Raw genomic sequence first — 18,790 nt, forward strand, 5'->3', positions numbered from 1 at the left:
ATGCCAGGATCAGTATTGGTGCACAATGGCAGTGGAATAACTTAAAACTACCTTTCAATGTTCCAGATAGGTTTATTCATGTTAGTAGGATCATATACGTGTTAATTTACCAGGAGCTTTTGACAGCAGAAGGGCTCTGGAGGCCCAGGTAGCTGTAGTTGTAATAAATGTCCAAGAATGAAATGCTTCAACACAGAAAATGTTTACTATTATTTAGATGCACCAGAATGCATCTCTAAATTCTATGGAATTCTAGAGCCGATAACAATAACCCACAATTATCATTTTAGTATTACAAATGCAAAAATATGAAAATGACAATTAATATATATTTTTAGATTGACAGGTTTTTAAAATATAATGTATGCCTTCATATAAAGATCTACATAATTTACCATCCCTACTATAAATAATATATTTATTTATTATAAACTTATTTGTAACAACTAGTTTATCTTTTTAATATGTTGACTAATTAATATTAGACAATATTTCTGAATAAAGTAAAACCTAAAGTCTGTTTCCTTCTCTCAACTGTGGCTTCTCTGCTATGTTGTCTGCTCTGTGTGTTTCTATGTGTGTGTGGATCTCACACACATAGATACTGCCCCCTGCACCCATGGAAACAGGCACTGACAGACAGCAGAGCAGAGGAGAGGAAGACGCAGAGGCAACAATACTCTAGTCTCGTGATACCAGACAATCGGAGATCTCCCTGCCTACTGATTGTCTGGAGATTTCTAAATGCAAGGTAGTTTCTTGAACAGCGGCGAGAATGGCCACTGACCTATGCCCTGCCCATTTTGCCAAGGACACGCCTTACCAGAAATGATACCCCATCCAGCAGCAGCTCTGCGCCACTGTTTAAGGCATTCAGGGAGAAGCACTGCTAGTACTCCTTAGTGCTTTTATATAGTACTAGTACTGCTACTGTCAGTAGTACCCATTCTCTTAGTATAATGATAATTTGTGTTTACAATCAGTGAACACAAAGTGTTAAATGAAAAAGGTTATGCGTTGGCCGGGAATCGAACCCGGGTCAACTGCTTGGAAGGCAGCTATGCTAACCACTATACCACCAACGCTTGTTTCAGATGAATTGCATAATCCCTTAAATGATGCAACCATATGGTGCAGCTGTCAGTGTTTACAACATGCAAGTTCAAGTCATTTTGTTTAACTTGTTTAAACAATATTTTTTTAAATCAAATCAGACACAGATGTGTTAGAATGTGGTGTTGTGCTGTAGACAAAGCTCCATATTTAGTGTTCCTCACCAGGCTAGGGTGGTATCGGAGTTTCCGTAGTGTAGTGGTTATCACGTTCGCCTAACACGCGAAAGGTCCCCGGTTCGAAACCGGGCGGAAACAGCTTTTTAGAGTGTCATGTTTTTAAAAGAAAGAAGAGCCACATCTGACAGGCAACATGCTGTTGTTGAATGTATTTCAGAATCAGAATCAGTTTTATTGTGTTAGTATGTTTGAACACATAAAGAGCTTGGCTCCAGTTCCCAGTGGCTCTCAATGTATTCCCATACAATGTACCAAAAGATACACATACAGAAGGTATACAGCTAAACAAGTATAGTAGGCTAACAAAAGATAAGCAGACAGAAACACATAGCTATTATGTACAGGCAAGTAGGTGGAAAAAGGAGGGGGAAAAATGTGTGTGTGTGTGTGTGTGTGTGTGTGTGTGTGTGTGTGTGTGTGTGTGTGTGTGTATATAGTCAGCTGTGCCAGCTGTGTTTGTCTTAATTTAAGATTTTGATCTCATATGTAGTGTATTCTTATTCACTTAAAATATTAATTCAGTAGCAGTAGAATTTTGAATATTGAAAACCACAAACAAAAACTTGGAAAAGGTTACGCCCAACGTGGGGCTCGAACCCACGACCCTGAGATTAAGAGTCTCATGCTCTACCGACTGAGCTAGCCGGGCCTTGTGCGACTCAGAAAATATGAGTTTTTTTATTCCTATTCTAATCATGTCCCTGTTTTTAATCACACAAACTGTTGGGAGTTAGTATATGTTCTTGGCAATTCAATTCATATTGGAATGGAAAGGAATTTGAGGCAAAGTTGTTTCTCCCAGTGAAAATATACAATGTAGATGAGTAACACTGAAACACCAGGGAATGTTGATGTCACCAGGCTTGGACTGTGACTTTACCTTTATTTTAGGTTAATTTGTTTGATATCCAAAAAAAAAATAGTATATTGCTGGCTTTGAGTAGTATATGAAAAAAAAACATTTATCCCATAGAAACTTAGCAGTTGTCTTTGTGGCGCAACTTGGGTCAGGATCGTTTGTTTAAACTCCAATCTCATCATCAACCATGGTATTCACTGTCCAATGTGAGAATGGATGTAGGCCAATCACCCTGCAGGATCACATTGGACATCACCAATTATGGCGCTTCTTTCCATTGTGTGACTGGAGTACGTACTGCTTTCATCTGTCAGTAGCACAAGACAACTCATCAAAGTAAGTTCACATTCAATACTTACAATTTTACTATAATTATTAACTAGTTAGATAGCTACTTAGCTAGTGACATTAATGTAAAGTACCTCCAAGGAATAATGGAGTTTATTATCTCATCTGAAGTTTAGGTAAGAATGACAGCTTTTAATGGTTGGAGGTATATCCCTGTCATTACTGTATCTGAATGCAAAAAAACATGTTATCAGTGGAGTTTGCGTAACTAACAGTATTATGCTACTGTCCACTTAAGTATGCACTTGTTCAGTACACCATGTTTATGCTGTGATATATAATTGTAACCATTGTTATTGTTATTATTTCCATGTTATCTTTAGATGAGCACTAAACCTAAGAGCCACAAGGCCATGTGTGATGGAGAGTGGATGGTGGGGGCTTTGACAAGCTCTGTGGTTTGTCCTTCTGGAGGAGGCAATAGACCAGCCCGTAACCTCTCTCAGAAGGTAAAGTACAGCAAAATATGATAAGAGATAAGATTAGCCTTTATTGTCTCCCTTAGGAGAAATTTGTCTTGAGCATTCAAGACAACAATATATCTACATACACGTACAATCAAACCACAGTTAATATGCAGTATCACACACAGATCCATATACACCAGAACATACACACCAAATATTGCACAGATGCTCCACACCGGGATATTGCACAGCCCCCCAATAAGAGCCATGACGTTTCACCCCATCCCCCCACACACCCCCACACACACTTAATCTTTTATTGTTCAGTAGTGTGATTGATAGTGGAACTAGACAGACAGATAGATATAGATAGATATACTTTATTGATCACCGAAGGGAAATTCAAATTGTCAAGAGCTCATCAAAAGAACAGTCTTATTGCTGTGGGGATGAAGGATCTCCTGAAACGCTCCGTTCTGCAGCACAATGAGAGGAGCTGACTGCTACAGCTACTCCTCTGTCGCTCCAGGAGGCTGTGGAGAGGGTGTCTGCTATTGTCCATTATAGCTTTCAGTTTGTTCAGCGCGCCTCTCTCCACTGCAGATCTTAGCAGGTCCAATCTCCTGCCCAGCACTGAGCCCGCTTTTTTGACCAGCTTGTCTAATTGATTGGTGTTCTTGTCTGTAAGGCTGCCTCCCCAGCACACTGCGGAAAAAAAGAGCGAACATGGTCATCATTTCCACATACACATCAAAGGACCTCAGTGTCCACAGGAAGAACAGGCGGCTCTGCCCCTTCCTGTAGAGGGCGTCGGTGTTAGAGGACCAGTCCAGCTTGTCGTCCACAAGGACCCCTAGATATTTGTAGGTGTGCACCACTTCAATGTCCACCCCACAGATTTTCACTGGCTCCAGAGCGAGCTTAGACTTGCAGAAATCCACGATCATTCAAGTATAAGTGGGAAACACATTCACCCATCGCATGAAAGGTCTTCAGTTCAAAAGCAGATGTAAATAGCTTTCTGTGATAAATCCAAACTTTAAAAAAAAAAAAAAATCCAGTCCCCAGGCATGTTGGCTACATGATTTCAGCTTTCACACATATGTACATCTCGTGAGCGCATGAGGGTATCTGTCTCTGTGGCGCAATCGGTTAGCGCGTTCGGCTGTTAACCGAAAGGTTGGTGGTTCGAGCCCACCCAGGGACGGGTAATGTTTTTCTAAGAGAACATGGAGTTTAATATCTGTATTCTGTCATTTGTAATTAGTATATGAATCCTTGCCAGTCATGAATTATTAGTAGTCAAATCTTTGGCCATATTATGTGGAACAGTGTTTTCTGTATACCGGGAGGAATGACAATGATGAGGGTTTGACTCTAAGTGATACTGCTTACCAGTTTGGTATGTAATCAACACAGCTTATCAGTTCCCATTGATTACTGTGATGTCGTCTTTTGTAACCACACTTAACACCCTTTTATTGTCTCTGCTATACCCTGTACTCTGGAGTTGCACTGTGTGGGGGGGGGGAGGCTAGAGCTGTAACACGCCCTTGTGCAAACACAGCCTGACAGAGAGAGAGAGAGAGGAAAGGAGCGAAAAAACAAAAACAGTGAGGCCAGAAGGACTGCAATACTCTGGTTGCAAGGATACTGGATGGTATGGCTGTACGATTAATCAAAATACGATGACAGTCTAGATTCAGGCCTCTATGCAGTCTTATTTTTTTGTACCACAATCCTGGCTTCACTGCATCAAAACAGACACTCCTAATTTCTCCCTAAACAGAATCATCAAATGACAACTGTACGAGAAAAACCTTGGACAGCAAGAGGGGGCAGTAAATGATATAATGATACAAATGATACATATGACGGACTTTAACAGCTACCTGAAACGTGAGAAAAGGCCAGAAAAATTTAAATAAAAAATCCCCATTGTCTGACCACTCAAACACCCAGCAGAGCTATAAAAAAAGACTATGGAGGCTGTGATTTATTACCTAACATAAGTCAAAGAAATGGATCTGTTCCTCACTGCAAAATAAGGGATTAATTCTTTGCTAAACAAATGCAACTCAGTGTCTTCCCACAGCTGTTTTTCATGTTGTGTTACCTGCTCTAACTTTACACTAACTTAACTTTTCAAGCAGTAGTAGTAGTAGTCGAGGTAAAAATGTAAAAAAAAAAAAAAAAAGCATCATTTTGAGGCCACAACAGATTTATGCTCAAGCTGAACAATGGAATCATAAGTGAGCCTCACAGTTTTAGCAGTAATGACTTTATTATGAACAGTCTGAGTCTACAGATAGTGTTTTCCTTGTACTATACTGCACTGTACAGTGATTTATGATACTCTGAGACAGGATTTACAACTCTGGACTGTTATCACAGCAGCAATTGTTTTATGTTTTGTTGTGCCGATCACCAGGTAAACAGTAGTAATATGGCACTCACATTACTATGCAGTGCTTTACTGGATGACATCATGTTGGGGGCTGACAAAAGTTGAGCCAGGATGTTGGGCACTGCCAGGGTTGTGCCTTAGTCAGCAACTTTTGATTTTCATGAAAAGAATCTGGACATTGTCCAGTATGTTTACCACAGGACTGCATCTCTGCTTTTTGTAGATAATGTGGTTCTGCTGGCTTCATCAATCTGTGATTTTCACTGTGCCCTGGTGCATGTGGGTGGGAGGTTGAGAGTCAGCACGTCCTTGTCAGAGTCCATGGTACCCTGCTGTAAAATGATAAATAGTTCCCTTCAGGTTGGGAGAGAGTGACAATGTTAAAATATCTTAGGGTTTTGCTTATAAATGAGGGTAAGATAGAGAATGAGACTGACAGAAAGATTGATGTGGCATAAGCAGTAATATAGGCACATGTTTTTCTTGTGAGCAAGCTGTGGTATCTGTCTCTGTGGCGCAATCGGTTAGCGCGTTCGGCTGTTAACCGAAAGGTTGGTGGTTCGAGCCCACCCAGGGACGGTTGTATGTTTTTCAGAGAGAACATGGAGTGTAAATAAATCCTTGTCAGTCATAAGAGCCAAAGTTATGGCCATACGTGGGGCAATGTTTCCAGTATGCTCGGAATATGCTTTCAAGTGTCGTACATTACATGAACAGTGTTGCTAGGCAAATAACAACAAAATGGGCACCATCGTGTTTCTTTTTTTTTTTTTATCTGTATTTTATTGTTAGGAATTGGGAAAAGTACCAACAGCAAAAGTAACTAGCTAACACATTAAGATGTGAGATTGACAGGGAGCTTGATTGTAAGCCGTAAAGCAGGAACTGTAATGGATCCATTTATCCTGGAACACTGCAGGGTTTCCCATACATTCATGCCACATGAATGTATGGGAAACCAATATCAACATTGCCACAATATCAACATTGACACATATTGATTTTTTTTATTTTTTTTATTTTACTATTTAAAATGGGTAAAGTCTTACTTCATAGTAGACCTGCGTACAGCACATTGATTCACTCAGCCCCACTCAGCGGTCACTCTCGACCGCACCTTAAGGTGGCTACAATACTTGTATAACATTTAATTTAGAAAATATATTAAAATACTTTTTTTTTAAATTGCCACTGTTTAGGCCATGTGGTGGGGTCAACTTGCAATACACTGGTGGAAACCCTACAAATTATCTCTGATAAGTCTATGTTCTTAACACAACACTGTCAAAATACAGCTGAGTTGTCATGGTTAGCTGTACTGCATGTAGTGGAGCACCTTATATACAGTATTACTGAATAAATAATTTAAGAAAGCAACCCCACCCCCCCCCCATCAGCTACCGCCACAGATAGAATCTAATTCTGTGGGAAACACTGCCCTGTACAATAAAACATTGCATGAGGATCATCTCATGCAATGTCATCTCATCATCTTTACCATACTTATTCTTCATTAAATTAACTATTCTACACACATTTTCACTGTGGCTGTTACAGATGGGGCTTTAACAAAAGTAAGACAGGGAAGGTTGAAAACCCATAGTATGGACAGAATGGAACGCTGGTCCTGACTGTTGAGCATTCACACGTACCTTCTCAGCTTTACTGACAGACTGCCTGCTGTGACCCAAGTGAACCACAATCAAAATGAAAATCAGCTGGTAAGTACAGCTTCTAACAAATTTTACATGCACAATTAAATGCACACTGGTATGGTAAATTTCTTGTTTACCATGCCATTTGAGCAAGGCTAAGCTGTAGATAGCTATTAGCATTGCTATTATTATGCACATGTGCTATTTGTTGTTCTACAGCTCTCAGGCTCAGTTTTAGAGCCAAGTTCCTTGTATAATGTGGCTTAAAGGTTCATAAAGTCCACATTACACTCAAGCTGGAAAAGAATTTAAAGTAATAATCTTGAAGATATTGATTTAAATAAATGTTAAGATTGGTTCAATGGCTCACTGATGAAAGCCATATGTGTATATATATATATATATATATAATTTATAGTTATATTACAATACTAATAACTAGGTGTCAGTGGCGACATTCCCACCATGCATTCAAATCACAAGCAGTGCAGTGGAGCTAGCACAACAGACTCGCTTTTCAGCTCATCTTTTTTCCCACCTGCATTCCATGAAGACCTGCCCTACTCTGCCTCAGACTGGCTAGTACTCATTGCCTTCATTGGTTAGGTTGGTTAAGTTAAGGCATGAGGAATGACATGGTTAGGGTAAAAAAATATCAGGGTCACAGCCAATCCAATCAGAGGCAGAGTAACGGCATGTCTTCCCAGAATGTGGGTGGGGGAAAAAATAACGCCTTCAACTCACTTGTGTGTGAAGTGGCATACTGTTTTTTCTCGTGTCTCCTAGCATGATGTTACTCAGGTGACACTGTTTGGATCTCTGGGATTGAGGTTGAGTGAGGTCTAAAAATACACCTGCAATTACCGTTTATCACTATAGGTGCCACAAAGGAGAATGAAACCGAGATCTTCGAGATTGTTACTTTAATCAACTCCAGTATGTAAAATACAATTGACTGATGTGTTACGGTACTGTTGTCTCATTCTCATTGTATACTTTCTCAATTACTAGATTTAAAAAAAACAGTGTAAATATCTTAATGTTAATCAGGTAATACTCCTGTTACTGCCAGCAGGAATGTTTTTCAAATCATTTGATTTTTCATTTCTAGGCTATGTAGTTATTGTGTGCACCAGTAACTACCAGGTGGCAACAAGAGCCAGGAGACACCCATGTAAACACTACTGGAATCCCACTCTTATAATCACTGTGTTCACTTGCACTGGAGTAACCAGGTTACAATTGGCTTTTTCCAGTAAGTTAATTTTGATAAGTTGAATTCCTGGAGAATGCCAATGTCTCTGCCATGTATATGTGTAACCTGTTTTCTAATCTGCTTTTTGTATGTGTCAGGAGAAGATCCTAGGTAACATGTGAAGCCCAAGTTGTCACCTGCAGAAACAGAATTAAGATTATCAATATGCTGAGCAGCAGCAGAGCAACGAACAAAAGCTAGCATTATTGGAGCAATGATGAGACACTACAGATGGTTGGAACCCCGATAAAGTCCCTGATCATTGACACCATGCCCCTACAGAACATGTAAGCAAATTTCTTAGTAAGGAATTGATGGAGTGTACTTATCTGCTCTAAGGTAAGCTGCAATTGTTATCATGGGGGACGGGAGAGACGTTCAGATGCGGGGATAATAGCGAATATTATCAGACACACTCTCCTGGAAGGCAAGCATAGTGTTGTACTCGATTGTTCACCCATAAAGTTACAAAAATTGTCGTGTCATGAATGAAAAAGGAGAGCTAGAGAGAAGTTCAAACTCTGGTTCCTTTCTCATAGCTGGCCAATGAGTTTGTGAAGTGGATGTTAATATCAGCTTGTCATTAACCCCTTTTATACAGAAATCCAGCAATAGAGATCCGGAATCAGGGGCGTGACATGTAACACAACAGTGTCAGCGTCTAGTGTTGACTGTCCCGCTACGCCGGCTGTAACTTTTACACAGACGTTGATCCGGCAATGCAACTACCTTCGCTTCCAGCTTAATGATGGAACAACAATGCCCCCCCTTTCCGTGTTTGTAACTTTTATACAGAACGTCAAGGTGGAATAAAGGTGCAACATTCTAGCCTTGAACAGGCTGTGTAAAAGGGGCAAGTGATGGAAGGTTACAGACATGGCCCTACTCAACCCCCCCAGTCTGCTATTGGAAAGGTGTGGGGGGAGGGGGTTTGGACCATCCAACAGGCACGTACCACTGCATGTAATTTGCAGGGACTGGGCAATTTACTAGGATGGTGCACTGATGGCCTATAAAATATGAACAAAAGGACACATTGTAATGCTAATGATGTGTTCGTCCATTACAATAATGTGGACTCAAAGTACCAGGTTGTCTCTTGCCTTTCACAAGCCTGAAACTTGAGGGTCTGTTAAGTGTGAGCACATAATTTACATACTGAATTCTGGGAGACTTTTTAGTCTTAAATCGGTGTGGCTTGGGCCAAGGTGCTATTTGAAGGCTCCATTCACAAAAGACTGCCTGTCGCACCTCTATTGTTGGAGCCTGTGTGTGTGAATAGGGGGTGAGAGAGACAAGAGACAATACTTCTCAAATACTTTTCCTTATTGTCCAAATAAACAAATGAATTGCATAGATTACATTAGCTGTCATTTAGTAAGTTTCTATTTCAGTAGCATTTTACAAACTTAAGGTCATACTTGCCACAGTAAATTTAAATTAACTGTACCAGGTAGTGTCTAATAAAAGCCATAGGGTAATCTCTGTCAGTCTTGAATACGATTCTGCATGTGTCTGCGGCAATCTCATTTTTGTTCTTCTATTTTAAGGCTATATCAATTCTGGTCGCCCGTAGGCATTGGTGGTTCAGTGGTAGAATTCTCGCCTGCCACGCGGGAGGCCCGGGTTCGATTCCCGGCCAATGCATGAGATCTTTTTGACAGATGGATCATTGGCTCCTAAGCTTTATTTTAAATCAAGCTTAGGAGCTTTACTTTAAAAATGTTTGCTCCCTTCATGGTGTTTGTTGTCAACCACACACTTAGATAGGAAGCATAGATTCAATATTTATTTTAGGTGGCTCTGTGTGTTGGTTATGTTGTACTGTTAGATTGAGCTTGGTTTTGGCCAACACAGTATTTCTCATTTCAACCTGTCCTTCGTTGCCAACATTATCTTTGTTGTCCTGATAGAGGAGTATATCTACAACATGAACCTGAGGGGGATCAGTGTACTAGCTACTTGCAGTGTTACACAACACCAACCCCTTTATTAAGTGTCACACCGTTAAGTCTGAAGTCTTGCTTCTTTTGGGTCATTCATAAAGACTGCCTGTGACGTCAAAATAGCCACTCCTCGTTAGTATAGTGGTGAGTATCCCCGCCTGTCACGCGGGAGACCGGGGTTCGATTCCCCGACGGGGAGATAATCCTTTTTCCTCCCAACCTGATTTGTTGAACACACAGATACATGGGCTTCTGATTAGACTTTTAAAGAGGTTTAGCAGTTACAGCCATCTTGTCTAAAATAAAATTTGCCCAAAGCGGACTTAAGAAGTAAAATGATCATGCTTCATTGAACTTTTGGAATGCCTTCCTGGAGTTATTGTAGGAAATGATGAGTCTTCAGTTTTGTGGGTCTGTAAGCATTGGTTGTTCAGTGGTCGAATTATTGCTGGCCATGCGGGAGGCCTGTGTTTGATTCCCAGCCAATGCATCTACCAAGGCTGACAGATGTATCACTGGTTCCTAAACTTTATTGTAAAATTATGGCACCCCTTCATAGTGTTTCTTGTTAACCACACCCACCACTCAACAACACACACACCATATATCTACAGTATGAACCTGAGGGGAATCAGTGCTTTAGCTACTAGCAATGTTAAGTAGTACTGACCCCATTATGAAACCTCAGACCATGAAGTCTGAAGTCATGCTTCATTTGGCCCTTTCATAAAGACTGCTGGCAATTTGAAATGCAGCCAGTCCTCGTTAGTATAGTGGTGAGTATCCCCGCCTGTCACGCGGGAGACCGGGGTTCGATTCCCCGACGGGGAGGTTCTTTTTTTGTTTTTTCTTTGTGAGAGTATCTGTTTTCTGTGTGCACAGCTGCACTCAAGACTAAGAGCCTCTAGTCCGTTTCTTTGTTATGTGGAGCCAAATTTTCGGTCTTTTATTCTTTCAGTAAAAGTACGTAATTGAAAACATGACATGAAAGCCATATCTTTTGGTGTTTGTGGACTTTCACAAGCACATGCCAATTCTTGGCAGTTCACAGCCTGAGAAACTTCCCAAAGAGAATTCCTGTGTGGGAGCTGTGTTACCATGGAGAATACTTAACACCTGAGAGGTGTGTATTGCAGTTCTTGGCTACAGAAAAACCTTGTTTGCAATTAAATTGTCAGTAATGTGGAAACACCTAATCTGTGGTAAATTAACAATACATTTTGTGACGACACAGTGATAAACAGACCGATGTCCTGCTTTTCTCACTCAGGATGATTGGCTCTTGGCAAGTGCAGACTGTGAGACTTTCTAGACAAAAACCATTATATTAGTAATGCAATAGGAGTGAAAGGCGTTTCGTGGGGAATTAAAGGAGATGGAGTGACATAGTAAGACACATCAAAATGTATGTGTAAAATGTTCACAAGCCACAGCAACTGAGAAAGAAAGCAACAGTTCTGAGTAGATAAAGTGGTGCATAGATAAAGTACTAACTAACTGACAGGAAACTAACTAGTTCATACATATGGACTCAAAAGCTGGGACAGTGATAGGCTACTATTCATTGTGAAAGAGACCTAACATTGCAGCCAGGTGCCACCCACTAAGCTAGAGAGATTCAAAATGTGCCCAGCTACATGGTGCAGGATTGGCGTAGTTGCCGGGTTTCAGATGGTGTAGTCCTTTGTAGTCCTTTGTGAAAATCACTGCTAGTGATTTTCACTATTCACACATGAAGCTACATTCAGGAACATCTCCGCCTTGTGCCTTTTCACACATCATGGCAATGTTGGATTAAATGGGGCAAGGAACAGTCCAGCAGATGGCGGTAATGCAACACTGCCGACCACCATAAAACTCAGCAGAAGAAGAAGATGGGGCAAGGAGTGAGAGGAGCTCTTTTATTTCTGAATCTGTCCAGTTTTCAGCCATTCTTGAGAAAAGGTGCTTGTTTGCAAACAGAGAACTTGTATTGCTTGTTACTTATCGAATCACCTGCGAAGACATTGGCAAGGCAAGGCAACAAGTCGCAGATTCAAATACGTCATCTTGTGATTGGTTCGCTTGCTTCACATGAAAGCGTCTTTCATCAGATGAACATAGCCCTTTACATGCTTGTCCTTGCAATGTTACTTTCATTCATAACACAGCTATACCAGCATTTTTGCGGAAATTTTACCAGGTCTTGAGGTGGGAAATTGGCAGTACAGATTTCCCTGAATATCTATCTGTGCTCCCATTCACACATGACCCCATACAGGAAATGTTCCTGAACATTTCAGGGATAGACTGCATGTGTGAAAGGGGCTATGATATTTCCCAAGTAGCTATAAGGAGTCCAATGCAGATAGTGCTGACGTAAAGGTAAAAAAAAAATTAGTAAGTGAGCATTGGTGGTTCAGTGGTAGAATTCTCGCCTGCCACGCGGGAGGCCCGGGTTCGATTCCCGGCCAATGCAACAACATTTTTACTTTTCCTCAGACTTTGAAGAGAGCTGACATGTGGCATTTGTAAGTTAGCTCACCACTATATCACATTCATAAGTAGTGATGGTTGTCATGGGAAACCACTCCTCGTTAGTATAGTGGTGAGTATCCCCGCCTGTCACGCGGGAGACCGGGGTTCGATTCCCCGACGGGGAGAAATGCTGTTTTCCTCCCATCCTGGTTTGTTAAACACACAGATACATAGGCTTCTGACTTGACTTTTAAAGAGGTTTAGCTCTTACAGCCATCTCGCCTAAAACAAAATCTCCCCAAAGCATCCTTGAAGTTAAACGGTCATGCTTCATTGACCTGTTGGAATGCTTATAATGTGGAATATTTGTAGGAAATGATGAGTCTTCGAAATTCAGGCACTTGTAAGCATTGGTGGTTCAGTGGTAGAATTCTCGCCTGCCACGCGGGAGGCCCGGGTTCGATTCCCGGCCAATGCAACAACCCTTTTGACAGATAGATCTTTGGCTTTATTGTAAAATTGTGACACCCCTTCATAGGCCCTGTTAACACCTGGCATTAACATGCGTCTCCACATGCGTCTTGAGTGACCACTTGTGATCGGATCTCACTTCCCGGCTCTATATGCAAAATAAACATTGACGTCATTTCTGTTTTCAAAGATCAAATTCGTTAGTTATTAACCGGCGAGAGAACCGGGCGTCCGAAAGAGAGAGAGTTATATGCAGCGATCTCCCCACAGCTGTGTGTCTCCATTGAGAGAAGCCGTGCGCACTTATGCATGAGACACAGCAGCATAACTTCATTGATTATCTAAATCTCTGACACGCAGACAGGATTGGTCACGATCTAATGTTAATAATGCTCTGTTTTCTTCTACACATCCAGTAGGTCAGCTGTTACACACACACAGTCCAGGTTGATACTGAGTAAAGCAGTCATCCTCCTGATAGATCCAGAGCTCATTATGTCGAGCAGCGCAGCAAAACTAAAAACTGTTGCTATCAACTTGACAGGAAAGAAGAAACTGTCCAGCAACGTTTGGCTTCTGAAATATTTTTTTTAGACCGACAGGCGAAAAACAAGTAGGTTTCTGGTTTTGGTTTAATTACTATTCTAATTGTGGATTTGAAGAGGGAAACCGGTTAGGGTAACGGGACAAACAGGAAAAAACAGGAGGCGGATTACGTTTTTTAATTCTCATGAAAAACAAATTAATTTGTTTATCCTGTTATCAAACAAGTTGAACAGCTTTGGACCAGGAGGCAGCAATGCAAGTCCCTGCCAAGTCTGCTGGAAAATAGAGGACGTCAGTTGAGTAGACGGTCCTTCATTGTGGTCCAGGACGCATTGCGTTTACATTGCTAAATGAATGAGGCCACATGCGGGCCAGACCACCTCCAAATGTGGTCTGAGTGATCGGATCTCAATCCGTCCTCAATGCGTCTTGAGTGTGTTTACGCCTGTATTTAGAGCTGTCCACTTGTGATCGGATCACTCGAGACGGATGTTAATACCAGGTTTAAACAAGGCCATAGTGTTTCTTGTTAATCCCACCTGCCACTCAACAACACACACACTAACTGCTCCTGTTTGGTCTCAGAGTGTGATGGAAGCTTAGATTCAATATTGCTTTCAGGTGGCTCTGTGTGTTGGCTACAGTTGTATGCAAGAGTTTGGGCACCCCTTGACAAATAACATTTTGGAGATTTTTTAATTGAATTGACCGTGAAGTCTGAAGTCTTGCTTCTTTTAAGAGATTTCAGACAGTAGTCATGTTCATGGCACTCACATTCATAAAGACTGCTGGCAATGCAAAAATCAGCCATTCCTCGTTAGTATAGTGGTGAGTATCCCCGCCTGTCACGCGGGAGACCGGGGTTCGATTCCCCGACGGGGAGGTTCTTTTTCTCACAATGATTTGTACAGGCTTTTTTCACAGCAAAGACATAAGTAAATGAGGTTGTTCGTTCATCTTAGCTTTAATCAAATTAGTATATAAGTTTAATTTCTGCGGAAGTTAGATTTGAAATTAAAAATTTTCTTGTAACTAAAAAATGTGTTGAATTAAATTCCATCATAAAATAGTCACAAAGCAGATTGTTTTGGAATATTTTAAAACTGGCGTAGTAAACTTACTAGCAGTGTTCCTCTTCCCTGTCCTTTGCCCTGTCCTCCCTCAAACAAGCAGTGTGTATTGTGAGACTCAGCTAGTGTCTGCACTGGAGTCCAGAGAGGAAGCTTTGTTTTTAAAAGTATCTCTGTGTTCAGCTCTCAGTACTTTTGTAATTTCTAAATTCATTATTGTGGATTGAAGTTTAGTTTTGCAACTTCTGAATGTCTCTGTGAGAGTAACTGTTTTCTGTGGGTACAACTCTGACTCTAAGCTTCAATAGTTTTGCATAAGATCAGAGACAATGGATGTCTACAAACTACTTTTCACGCCTTGTCTTTTGGATTATGTTGAGTTTCCACAAGGCTGTATGAGTTGTGGTGATTGTTTTGTTTTTGAAACAGTTGTGTTGCTGATATTACAGTAGGTTTGTCTCAATTTTATCTAAACTAGGGTATTAGGATATTAATATTAATCGCTCCTGATGGTTGCTAGCACAACCATAGCTATGAGGGGTTCAGTGTCTTGCCTGAGGACACTTAGACATGCGGACAGGAGGGGTTAGTTGACAATCCACTCTACCTTCTGACCACAGCTGCCCTAAACATTTTGTTACAATTTTCAAATATGTTTGATTTTCTTGTAGCTGAAAACTGGATGCATATGTAGTCGGCACCTTGAAGACAAGTTGCAGGGGAACAAGTTGCAATGAGAGTGCAGGGGAAAGGGAGGCAGCGGACAGACACATACACACAGCGCATAATCACTAATTATATTATATCACTGGGAATAAAAGGAGGTGAAGTGACATAGTAAGACACATCAAAATGTATTTGCAAAATGTTCATAAGCCACAGCAACTGAGAAAGAAAGCAACAGTTCTGAGTAGATAAAGTGGTGCATTGATATGATGTTTTAATTGAATATTGAGGTAAATGCAGTAACAAAATATCAAAAAAGTACAGTTGCAGCCTGTAGTACTAACAGCTGATAGTGACTGATTTCTGTGTTCTTCATTCTTTTTAAACTTCACTCCATAGTTTGACGTCAGATATTTCCATTGAAGTATTATTGAGTTTATATAGTGACTTTGCTGTTGTAACATTACTGCTATTATAGATAGAATACTAACTTGTTGGATTCTTTGCATTTTAGTGTTTATATGAGTTGCAAGTTCTGTTTTATCTTCTCAATAAGATCATCAAACAAATGCAGATTGATTGATTGTGAGGTGTTCATGGTCCAGGATCAGCATAGTTCCCAGGTTCCAGGTCCTTTTTCCACACATCAGGTCTTAATTCTCTGATTTAAAAGTTAATCTACTGTGTTAGCAAATGTGATGTACTGCAAGACTAACAAAACAAAAACAGAAAAGCAAAGAGGGTTTTTGTGCTCTGATCAATCAGTTGCAGCCAGTTGTAGTATTAGCTGTTAAACCCATCACCCCAAACTGTCTGTATTCCTCCAGCTGCCTTAAAACAAAAGTCATAATGCTTCCCGAGCAGCTATATGGAGTCCAATGCAGAAAGTGCTGACATTGCACTAAAGGTAAAAAAAGTCTGTTAAGTAAGCATTGGTGGTTCAGTGGTAGAATTCTCGCCTGCCACGCGGGAGGCCCGGGTTCGATTCCCGGCCAATGCAACAACACTTTTTCTTTTCCCAAGGCTTTGAGGAGAGCTGACATGTAGCATTTCTAAGTTATTTCACCACTATATCACATCCATAAGTAGTGATGGTTGTCCTTGGATACCACTCCTCGTTGGCATAGTGATGAGTATCCCCACCGTCATGGGGGCTCAGTAGCATATAGGTGGAACACTGTGACATCCAATGAAATTGCAGCATTACTGTTAAGTAACTTGGAAAAATAGTCTTAAAAACCAACATGAAAAAGAATCATGATAAGATTGTGGAATGTGATACTGCCTTTCAAATATGTTTGATATTCTTGTAGCTGAAAACTAGATGCACATGTAGTTGGCACCTTGAAGACAAGTTGCAGGGGAACAAGTTGCAGTGAGCGCAGGGGAAAGGGAGGCAGCGGACAGACACATACACACAGCGCATAATCACTAATTATATTATATCACTGGGAATAAAAGGAGGTGAAGTGACATAATAAGACACATCAAAATGTATTTGCAAAATGTTCATAAGCCACAGCAACTGAAAAAGAAAGCAACAGTTCTGAGTAGATAAAGTGGTGCATTGATATGTTTTAATTGAATATTGAGGTAAATGTAGTAACAAAATATCAAAAAAGTGCAGTTGCAGCCTGTAGTACTAACAGCTGATAGTGACTGATTTCTGTGTTCTTCATTCTTTTTAAACTTCACTCCATAGTTTGACGTCAGATATTTCCATTGAAGTATTATTGAGTTTATATAGTGACTTTGATGTTGTAACATTACTGTTGCTATTATAGATAGAATATTAACTTGTTGGATTCTTTGCATTTTAGTGTTTATATGAGTTGCAAGTTCTGTTTTATCTTCTCAATAAGATCATCAAACAAATGCAGATTGATTAATTGCGAGGTGTTCATGGTGCAGGATCAGCGTAGTTCCCAGGTTTCAGATGGTGTAGTCCTTTTTCCACACATCAGGTCTTAATTCTCTGATTTATAAATTAATCTACTGTGTTAGAAAATGTGATGTACTGCAAGACTAACAAAACAAAAACAGAAAAGCAAAGAGGGTTTTTGTGCTCTGATCAATCAGTTGCAGCCAGTTGTAGCATTAGCTGTTAAACCCATCACCCCAAACTGTCTGTATTCTTCCAGCTGCCTTAAAACAAAAGTCCTCTTGCAAAGGCAAGTCATAATGCTTCCCGAGCAGCTATATGGAGTCCAATGCAGAAAGTGCTGACATCGCACTTAAGGTAAAAAAAAGGCTATTAAGTAAGCATTGGTGGTTCAGTGGTAGAATTCTCGCCTGCCACGCGGGAGGCCCGGGTTCGATTCCCGGCCAATGCAACAACACTTTTTCTTTTCCCCAGGCTTTGAGGAGAGCTGACATGTAGCATTTCTATTTCACCACTATATCACATCCATAAGTAGTGATGGTTGTCATGGGAAACCAGTCCTCGCTAGTATAGTGGTGAGTATCCCCACTGTCATGCACGGGCCAGTAGCATATCGGTGGAACACTGTGACATCCAATGAAATTGCAGCATTACTGTTAAGTAACTTGGAAAAATAGTCTTAAAAACCAACATGAAAAAGAATCATGATAAGATTGTGGAATGTGATACTGCCTCTCAAATATGTTTGATATTCTTGTAGCTGAAAACTGGATGCACATGTAGTTGGCACCTTGAAGACAAGTTGCATGTTTTCCACACATCAGGTCTTAATTCTCTGATTTAGAAGTTAATCTACTGTGTTAGCAAATGTGAGGTACTGCAAGACAGAAAACAGAAAAGCGAAGAGGGATTTTGTGCCCTGATCAATCAGTTGTAGCCAGTTGTAGCATTAGCTGTTTAACCCATCACCCCAAACTCCACTGTCTGTATTCCTCCAGCTGCCTTAAAACAAAAGTCATAATGCTTCCTGAGCAGCTATATGGAGTCCAATGCAGAAAGTGCTGACATCGCACTTAAGGTAAAAAAAAGTCTATTAAGTAAGCATTGGTGGTTCAGTGGTAGAATTCTCGCCTGCCACGCGGGAGGCCCGGGTTCGATTCCCGGCCAATGCAACAACACTTTTTCTTTTCCCAAGGCTTTGAGGAGAGCTGACATGTAGCATTTCTATTTCACCACTATATCACATCCATAAGTAGTGATGGTTGTCCTGGGATACCACTCCTCGTTGGCATAGTGGTGAGTATCCCCACCGTCATGGGGGCTCAGTAGCATATAGGTGGAACACTGTGACATCCAATGAAATTGCAGCATTACTGTTAAGTAACTTGGAAAAATAGACAAGTTGCATGTTTTCCACACATCAGGTCTTAATTCTCTGATTTAGAAGTTAATCTACTGTGTTAGCAAATGTGAGGTACTGCAAGACAGAAAACAGAAAAGCGAAGAGGGATTTTGTGCCCTGATCAATC

General features: G+C 40.7%; 2 protein-coding genes and 13 non-coding genes across 15 annotated transcripts in view; 13 read left to right on the top strand and 2 right to left on the bottom strand.

Annotated features, from left to right (window-relative positions):
• The window catches only part of LOC122993213 (kinesin-associated protein 3-like), a 48,173-nt gene that overhangs the window by 2,542 nt on the left and 26,841 nt on the right, over positions 1 to 18,790 (top strand). The gene's annotated exons all lie outside the window — the stretch shown is intronic.
• pdca (phosducin a) overlaps positions 1 to 18,790 on the top strand; it is a 33,573-nt gene that overhangs the window by 2,542 nt on the left and 12,241 nt on the right. The window lies entirely within an intron of this gene.
• On the bottom strand, positions 1,014 to 1,085 carry trnag-ucc. Its single transcript has one exon. It is a non-coding gene; the product is annotated as a tRNA-Gly (tRNA).
• trnav-aac lies at positions 1,298 to 1,370 on the top strand. The gene has a single exon. It is a non-coding gene; the product is annotated as a tRNA-Val (tRNA).
• trnak-cuu lies at positions 1,869 to 1,941 on the bottom strand. The gene has a single exon. It is a non-coding gene; the product is annotated as a tRNA-Lys (tRNA).
• Positions 9,800 to 9,870, top strand: trnag-gcc. Its single transcript has one exon. It is a non-coding gene; the product is annotated as a tRNA-Gly (tRNA).
• trnad-guc lies at positions 10,297 to 10,368 on the top strand. Its single transcript has one exon. It is a non-coding gene; the product is annotated as a tRNA-Asp (tRNA).
• On the top strand, positions 10,929 to 11,000 carry trnad-guc. Its single transcript has one exon. It is a non-coding gene; the product is annotated as a tRNA-Asp (tRNA).
• On the top strand, positions 12,557 to 12,627 carry trnag-gcc. The gene has a single exon. It is a non-coding gene; the product is annotated as a tRNA-Gly (tRNA).
• Positions 12,740 to 12,811, top strand: trnad-guc. The gene has a single exon. It is a non-coding gene; the product is annotated as a tRNA-Asp (tRNA).
• On the top strand, positions 13,034 to 13,104 carry trnag-gcc. Its single transcript has one exon. It is a non-coding gene; the product is annotated as a tRNA-Gly (tRNA).
• On the top strand, positions 14,455 to 14,526 carry trnad-guc. Its single transcript has one exon. It is a non-coding gene; the product is annotated as a tRNA-Asp (tRNA).
• On the top strand, positions 16,309 to 16,379 carry trnag-gcc. The gene has a single exon. It is a non-coding gene; the product is annotated as a tRNA-Gly (tRNA).
• On the top strand, positions 17,642 to 17,712 carry trnag-gcc. Its single transcript has one exon. It is a non-coding gene; the product is annotated as a tRNA-Gly (tRNA).
• trnag-gcc lies at positions 18,363 to 18,433 on the top strand. Its single transcript has one exon. It is a non-coding gene; the product is annotated as a tRNA-Gly (tRNA).

This window comes from Thunnus albacares, chromosome 12, assembly GCF_914725855.1.
Source record: "Thunnus albacares chromosome 12, fThuAlb1.1, whole genome shotgun sequence".
NCBI lineage: Eukaryota > Metazoa > Chordata > Actinopteri > Scombriformes > Scombridae > Thunnus > Thunnus albacares.